We start from the raw sequence: 8,607 nt of genomic DNA, 5'->3' as shown, positions 1-8,607 counted from the left end.
CCTTTGTTTTGAGTCTTTTTTAAGTTAGGAATACAGCTTTTCTTTTCAACTGAAATGCTCAAGTTCTGTGTGATTTTACGGTAGATGGCACCGAACGTGTACAGTATTGCAAGATGGTGGCCGAATCCAGAGATTCTGCGCGTGTACAAGGAATTGGTTTCGGCAAACAGCAACAAAGAAAAGACAGGAAGATACATCAATAAACAATGTCAACATTCAGAACTTTACCCGTACTGAGGAGGATCGAAACTGTTTACTTTTAATTAAGACACGTGCTGATACAGTCACGTTTTGTAACCAATCCTGGCCTGGGACTCTAACGACTGTATGATATTGTTGTCTCCAACCCCTTGTCGTTGAATGGGAGCGCCCGGCGCGTGACAGGATTGAATTGACAACGGCTCTTTCATTGAGGGCACTCGGGGAGTTTTCAGGTCGTTGATGATGGCCCGAGATGATGGATCCATATTTCGACCCATACGCCTGATACGGTATACAACACAATGCGAGTCACGTCACTGCCCGAGTTCTCGATCGGCTGCACGAGCCGATACCATAATGCCTCACCGGGGGTCGTAATAATCATATTGATGGTACAACGGGTTAAATGGACTGATCCATTTAGAAATACTCACGGGAATAATCACGGGCAGTTTAAAATACCACTGCAATAACTGATCTCACCGAAATCTCTCGACGAAAGAACGAAAAGTGTGCACTGTTCGTATCCAGGAAAGCTCTTTTTTGGATAATATTTATAAATCTGACAGTGGAATCGTCTATTTGGGAGATTAATAATCATCAGAAAGCCTGTGTACTGTGATGAGCGCGCAGGTTAAGTTCGGCCGATGCACTTGATTTGTCACGTCGGAGTTTGGCGAAGGAAAGTCACCATGAAGAAACCAATCAAGCAGAGCGAGCTGTGAGCTGCAGTGGGGAGTTGGTAAGGTCGAGACGGTATCCAGTCGGTCGCGTCCCTGGTTCAAGGTGAAAACTGCCACGAGACGGTGACGTTACATGCCACGTTCGTGGTGTCGTTGAGCTCGATTTAAGAAAACAAAACAAGTGCACTAGCTTCTCGTCGAACGGAGCCACAAAGTAATGTCAGTTTGAAATTATGTTATTTCTCGATTTGGAGGTTGATTTCTGGATCAATCAATGAATGCAACATAAACAACGTGAAGACTAAAACCACGTTGTTCGCTTGCGAAGAACCGACACACGTCAACTCGGTCTTCCTTGTTAGAACAGGATTTATTAACATATACTTTTCAAACTAGGTTTTTGCTTAGGCCTACATTCGTTGTACTGCAAACTGAGTTTTTTGAAAGGACATCATACAAGCCTATACCTGATTTCCGCCGAGGAGCTACTCGTCCACATCACCAGGGTAGTCAGCCATTATCTCCTGTGTCATCTCTCCGTGACTTGGCAGACGTTAAGAAGAGACAGCTCTTTCCTCCTGCAATGATGAACAGAAGTGCAAGTAGTGGAGATGGTAAGTACAGATAGATCAGACTCTTGAGATCAAACTGATTGAAACTACCGAGTCGATTAACAGTGAATTCATGACAACTTAACGTGAAAATACAGGCAACCAGATTTCCTCCTTGCTTTTACTAATTCTACTCATTGTTATATTGCCCATTTAACATGTCGAACAGGTGGTCAGTATCTCTTTTTGATTAATCATAATTTTGTTCTTTCTTATATTGTAACCGATCATTCTTCCACAGCTTGATAATCGTAAGAATTAATAGCAAGCCAAATACACATGAATTATTTATGCTGGAACATGCACAAAAACAACAGAGCTATACTCTGCATGCCATGATAATAAGAAAACGTAATATAAGGGGCCAAATTATTAAGGTGCTATCCTCCTCTCCATCTCTGAATCATCGTCATGTTTGGTATAATATTGAAATTTCTTGGGTTAGTACAAAATAGTTCGTCTACTGTGCATGTTCTCACAGTATTCTTGTGCATTGATGGAACATGGTTATTATTAAGGAAGTTTTAATATTGTTTGTTTGCTAATTAAATATTGATAGGGACTCCAATTGTGCCTTGTCGTTGATGAGGTATCTGCAGGCTTGCGGCTGTTAATGGAAACTGGTTATACTACGTGCGCGTGTTGAAAAATTCATACCAAGTAATCAGCGATACACCTTCATGTTGGCTCAAGGCTGCAGGCCTTGGATGTGAGAGCATATAGCCAGCTCTTAGATCAGTGGTAATGAACGCAGTCTAGTTGTGCGCCAACACGGCCTTGCTGCAGGCAAACCTCTGTGTTACAATAGCCCTTATTATGCAGAATTGGCTTGTGCTGGACTTCAGACAAACCTGTTATGTTAGTTGCACGCCAGTGGTTAGCAGAAATTGAAAGAGCGCGATGTACCAGGCTCGAGAGGCGAACCTTCTCATCACAAAATAGAAAAACAACAAAACTGTCAAACAGTTGAGCGTTATTGCAGTTAATGATGTACCGTGTTCGGTGCTGAAGAAATCACAGAGAGCGACGTACGTCATTAACATTAATCTCCCCGAAGCCTATTTAAACTAGTCCAGGGCAACTGCACTCAGGGTGTTAATGCATGCTACTCAAGCAATGCCATCTCGACTATGATGGATGCCTTCCTCAAAATACTCTAAATGGACGCATTAAAGGACGGGGAAACTTTAGCTCCACAATTGGTGTCATCTACACCGAATGTACACCGTCGATTTTGCCAGCGGGCCTAGCAAGATTACATAGGCCTACAAGTAATAAAACCACTTCTGTTTAAACTGGATTTATTTACGCAGAGCCATCCGCATAAATGTGAAATCAAAGGCGGAAAAACCGGGCCAGACACCCTAATCTCATTACACATTTCAGTTATGCGGTCTTATTGAGAGGAGCGCATCGACCTATTGATTTTCGTGTAAACTTACACGGGCCATGCTTGCCTCTGGCGGAAATTTGTTTTTTTCCCCAAGTTTGTTTGCCGAAGCAATGGTCGGTATTAGTGACATGGTGAGTGGAGTCGTATCATACAGCTATAGTTATACACAACCAAGGGACGATTTTAGGGCAAGTACTGAACCTCCAGCACCTGAGGGGTACCGTAGTGGGAAATATTTAGGGGAAAGCTTCCTCCAATGACATCAGGTCGACGCCAAGTAGAACGTGCTAATAGATGACACCAGCTTGCGGATTTATTCCATAGACGCACGCGCTATGTCCACTGAAGTAATTTGGGCACAGCCGACCTCACTTCGCCCGGAAAACTTGCCTTTCTCGGCTGACAGGTTACAACATGTAACCGAGTTATATCGAGGAGGGTAATCGTACAAAAGATGGAGAACATGACGCGGCTGAATGTTCTTCTGTTGGTCCACGGTTGTCAGTGTGACCATGAAGTCGGAAGATGAAAGCCTCTTTGCCCTCTATGGATTTGGAGAAGCGCAAAAATAGCATGAAAATCTGTACCCCCCACCCCTCAAAACAAGTAACATCTTCCTGGTCACGCCTACACAAATGACGTATTCAGGTTCTAATCGTCGAGCGTAAAGTGTTATCCAAGAATAGGTTGAATGAGCAAAAAGTCTCCATATCACCAATACCCTTTATTCGAGTGAAATTATGTTTGTCTTGTGACATAGCCCGTGTCAGTTTAATCCCGATGCGATTTCAGAAGGTCTGCACATAACTATATTACAATCAGCGAGAGGACGCGCAGATGGGCACGGGCTCAGTCTTGCCATTACGAACAGGACTTAGGCCTATTTTGGACTGTACGGTTGCGCAAAATAAATTTACTCTTTGAAATTAATGTCCCTGTCTTGTTTGGACGGGGAAGGAAGATGTGATCCTTCCTCCTTGTGGATACCCAGTTCTTAAAAGAGAGTCCGGTGAGTCTACCAAAAAAACTGATTTTTTAAAGTTGTCTTTAGTATATTTGGTTTTTATCGGTTATGCATTTCGCACCATCGTGCCAATTGCATTTGGACAATACAATGCACGGGTGATCTGAAGTTTCACGCTACTTGTTAAGTCTTAACAAAGGAGGAACAGCAAACTGCCCCAGGTTACCTGGCCGAAATGGTGAAAGTCTCCTTCTAATTCTTTTCCGGTCCGAAGAGACTGTTTTGACAGGGCCTTTGTTGAACCGGTTATATGACGGCTTTTGTTTTTATGCAACACCTTGAGCCGCCTTGAGGTGTTCGGGGAGAGAGAAAGAGGTTGAACTGTATATTCAGATCTTGATGCACCGCAAGCGTTCGATCGAGAGAAAGATAAACATCTTGATCCATTACGTGGGAGAAGCTTCCTCAGCAATGGAGAGGACAAATCGCATGAACTTTTCATGCATTGAAGACTATCATAAGAAAAAACTAAACCTTTGGTTCAGCGGCAGCTCGGGCAAGCTTTTCCCACGAAATTCGGTGGCGTGGAAAATGGGTTCCGCCCGTCAGCCTGTCAAAACGGGCAAATCCTTCAGTTGACGAACAGCGCCATCCGTGCTAACTTCACAAATTGATTTTGACAAGTAACTTGCGCAATAACACGAAAACCTTGACGTTTAAGAAATATTCACTTCTTGCAATTACAGTCTCTTTAATAGAGCAGAAATATTCAAATACCCCGACAACGGGGTATCCTAAATGACGACTAACATTACTAAATATATTTTAACGACATAAGAGACTCTTGCGTAAAATGCGTAAAATAAAAACGATGCTTGCAGACAGTTTCGTTTCCCAAACGTTAATTCCACGAGGTTCAACTTGCATGTTTTGATTCTGTTCCAATCACAGATTCCATTGTTGCCATCGTGCCTCAAAATACAGACTGCTCAGTCCAAGCTTTCTGTTCCACGATATTTAACAGTGGAGCACCAGAGACCGACAAATTGCCAGTCTTAGTGACACGGAGCGGTCCATAAACAGAATACTTTTGTTCAATCATATGTTTATATTTTTCTCGAGTTTACTAGCCACGGTATTCATGCTGTGCGCGTTCCGGACCACGTGCACAATAAGCAAAAAGTTCAAGCCATTCCGGACGAGCGGTCAACATGCCCTGCGCTTAAATTTTTCCTTTATGGATGATCACCAGCCTTGGTGATTCTTGAAAAACACAATTCATTCAATCATTTGGTAATTATTGTCGCTAGCGACTCCCCTCCTCCCGTGGGTTAAAATTCCCCCGCGGGGTTATTTTGTCGCTAGAGCAGAAAGTTTGATTAGTTTTTTGCTGTCAATGCCATCGTCACGTAAAGGCCGGAGGCTGGTCAGAATATCTTGATCGAATTGTATCAAGAAGTGATTCGCTTGCATAAATAATCCCCACGCTGAGGGCGTACCTCTAATCCTGCAATTCAAATAAGAAAGCATCCCAGCATTATTTAGGTTCCTTTGCAGAGGCATCATACCTTTAAACACCGTTACAATGTTTCCATTAACTGAGAATTAAAATTCTTTAATAGTGAGCAATTAAGATGACAGACCTTCCGCGCCCCCCCCCCAGGCAGCGGAATTCCACACTAAAGTCCTGCGCCCAGGATACGGCTCTCCTAATCCGTGTAGTCTACAAGTTACCCATAGCGCCATGAATGATTTGGAGCCAGAGCTCCCTCCCTAGACTGCTCGACCAAAGTTTCTTCTTTCAGGAGGGCGGGCGTGGACAGTAATGGATCACAGGACAGCACTTATATTGGCGCGAGGCTCCGAAAAGGTATCAGGCTATAGTGTTAAGGCTCACTCGCGCAGCCATAAATTCAGGGAGTCTATAATAAACACCCGCGCAAAACACAGGCGCGCACTGCAAGCGGCTGTTCTCCAGAGTCATGAACAATTTATTGGATGTCACTAAGCTGGATTGCCGAAAGCTTGCTTGATTTGACCGAAGTGTCAAGTTAGAGGAGAGTTCCATCAAAGCTGGAAAATGGATTATCTGCATTTCCAGTAGCTGTGGAAAGTGGATGGGTACATCTAGCAAGTCGAGATATGCATGTAGGTTATCTCTGGGAGGCCTGCGGTGGCTCATTAATAGCACGTTGTCTGACAGAATATTCATAACTGTCGTTAAACCCTGCCATTCGCCGACCACTCTCTATTATCCCCATTGCGAATGCTTCATGTTTATTTCATGATTGACAAGGATCCTCGTAGAATCGGCGGTGCCACGTGAGAAACTCTGATAACAGGCGAATCAGAGCTTCAGAAGTAGGTCAATTGTCAAATTCGGCTTGTCTTGATTTCAGTAAATTAGCCCCCGCACATCGCTTTTCTTGTTGTCAATTTGCCACATCGTCTGGTCAGAATCAGGTATTGAATGTGATCATTTCATTCCAACTCAGCAGAAACAGAAAGGGAAGAGTCCTGTTTTGCCTTTGAGAACGGGGACTAACAAAACTGGTAAATGTTGGCCCACGGCGTCCGGTAACTGTAGGTGGTGCGTACGTGCGATTTCAGAAAGACGTCCCAGAACACCGACATTTCAGACAGCACTGTTGTTTTGCCCCAAAGGAACATTCATTTCACGTGTCGAATTCGGCCCATTATGTCGCAATTTATTGCTTAATTTACCGCAAGGTGACAATTTGGCCTCCGGTTTATTCCCATCTGGGGATTCGCAATTGGTCCGTTGTCTGCGTGAGGACCGTACGGTCTGATTTTGCACAAACTTTGACGGTCGTCCAACTTTGTCGAGCCTCCCATGGCACGTAGGCACACAGTGCTGCTCAGGTTTGTCACGACTTAGCCAAAAGGCAACCACCTGTATACCTTCCAAACAGCCTAACTATTTTTTTTATGGCAGATCACACAAAAGATTTTTTTGTTTTTCTGTATTTCATCCACGTGTCGCTGAAAGAGCCATTTTTATTGTACAATAAAAAAGCTTCGCTGCATTATTATTTAAGCTCTTCCGGCTTTTTTCTCTGTTATCAGGCAGCACAAATACGGTAATAACCGTAATTGCATAAAATGACCAGTGTAAGAAAATTCTTATGACCACGAATAAAGAACAAATGATACACAATTAGGCTTGTTGCTGCTCTATGGCTGGGCTAAACTTCTCAAGGAAGGCCCTCTAAATCTTTTAAATTCCACAAAGTAATTGGGGCTAATTGAAGGGCAACAACCTGAGAAGGTAATAACAAGAGGCCACCATCGCCGGAATTTGTCCCTTTGGGGTCATAGACGTATTGCAGCTACTCGCTGCCGGCATGACCCGTCCTCCGAAATAAAATGAGCTAGCGGGTGATGTCGATGATGCAGCTACAGTCGGCACAAGGCGCTGTTCATCGATTATTTCATCCCATTCCGCATCACTGGAGACCTATAAGAGCGCTCTCAGTGCGGAACCCGGGCGAAGTGACAAAATGAAACAGGAACACTCTGCTCCCGTTGCCACGGTGATGTGGGGCAGGCTCTGGGCGAACTATCCATTTCCTCAAGTAAAAGGCCGGTGAAGCAGCAATTTTTGACCGAAGGAAGACAAAATCCTCACTGATTGTTGTTATTCATCTCTCGATTGAGAGAGTGCTAGGTGACTGGAAATTATAAAGGCATCAGGTTCCACACATTTTCGATATTAAGAAATAACGGCTCATTGGTATCCATATCTCGAGGAAGAAACCCCACAATATAAGAGGTGAATGTAACCAGAGGTGTATGCCTTTGTCTCCACTTCAGTTATTGTTGATCTGAAAGTAAGGCTTGAACTTCTATAAAACAGCGTCAGCCATTCATGTCCATGTTCATTACAATGACGCTGAAGGAGCTACATCAATAATCATGGTGTAGCGCTTCCTGCACAATAAAACGTACATGCCCGCTTTACAATCACTGATGAATAAAATCCCCAGTTCTGTCCACTTGTGAATGTCAAAACGAATCTAATGCAATGCACACAAAATGAATAATAAAATCTACATGTATTGACTCTGCATCAAGGCTTAACAATAACGATTTGAAGTATAAGCCATAACCGCTATATAAGTAATGGCGTTTCTCAACATCGGAGACGGATAGCTTCATTCCCTCGACATCGCTGACTATGAAGCTCCGAGGAAAGTGTCGATTTATCCCGGGGGGTACTTAAAACTGCACCCAATAAAATCTCTAGGCAATTTTCTATTGCATCCTCCGTGACCAGGGGCCAGTGTTTTGAGCTTTACCGACCCAATCCTTGTTGGAATTTTATCCTCCGCAACCTCTCTCCCCACTCAATAAGAGAGAAACCGTATCCTTGTAAACTGACAAAAGCGAAGGGGAAATTTCAATTAGATTACCTGGCATTTGCCCGTCCGTGTAACTCAGTCCGCGCATTAAGGGCCTTCTGCTGCTAAATATCCGATGAAAAAGGAGCTGGGGAGAGATGTACGAAAAATGTCGACGCCCTACTTTTCAGCAGATGGAGATCTTTTTCAAAAACAGCAAAAGGCTGAAAGGAAAAATTAGTACCGTACAACATTGGTTAATCACCTAACTGTAAAATGAACGCTTGAACGTTTTTTGGGGGGCTCTCATAAACCATGCCCCTGATGACATGACCAACAAGTTAATCGGTCGACGTGAGAAACTCTGTCATGAGGACCCAGAAGGGTTGGCATC

At 43.7% G+C, this 8,607-nt stretch overlaps 1 long non-coding RNA gene across 4 annotated transcripts in view; it reads right to left on the bottom strand.

The window, feature by feature from the left end:
* The window catches only part of LOC147796265 (uncharacterized), a 41,219-nt gene that overhangs the window by 1,078 nt on the left and 31,534 nt on the right, over positions 1 to 8,607 (bottom strand). For all 4 annotated transcript variants that reach the window (XR_015428134.1, XR_015428135.1, XR_015428136.1 and 1 more), the window contains one exon: positions 1,352 to 1,462. This is a non-coding gene — a long non-coding RNA (uncharacterized LOC147796265). The remainder of the gene's footprint in view (positions 1 to 1,351; positions 1,463 to 8,607) is intronic.

The sequence above is a fragment of the Acanthaster planci genome, linkage group LG17, assembly GCF_054643075.1.
Source record: "Acanthaster planci isolate LZ-2023a linkage group LG17, COTS_SCS, whole genome shotgun sequence".
NCBI classification, from domain to species: domain Eukaryota; kingdom Metazoa; phylum Echinodermata; class Asteroidea; order Valvatida; family Acanthasteridae; genus Acanthaster; species Acanthaster planci.
Note: the sequence above shows the minus strand (reverse complement) of the source record. Positions and strands in the feature narration are given on the sequence as shown.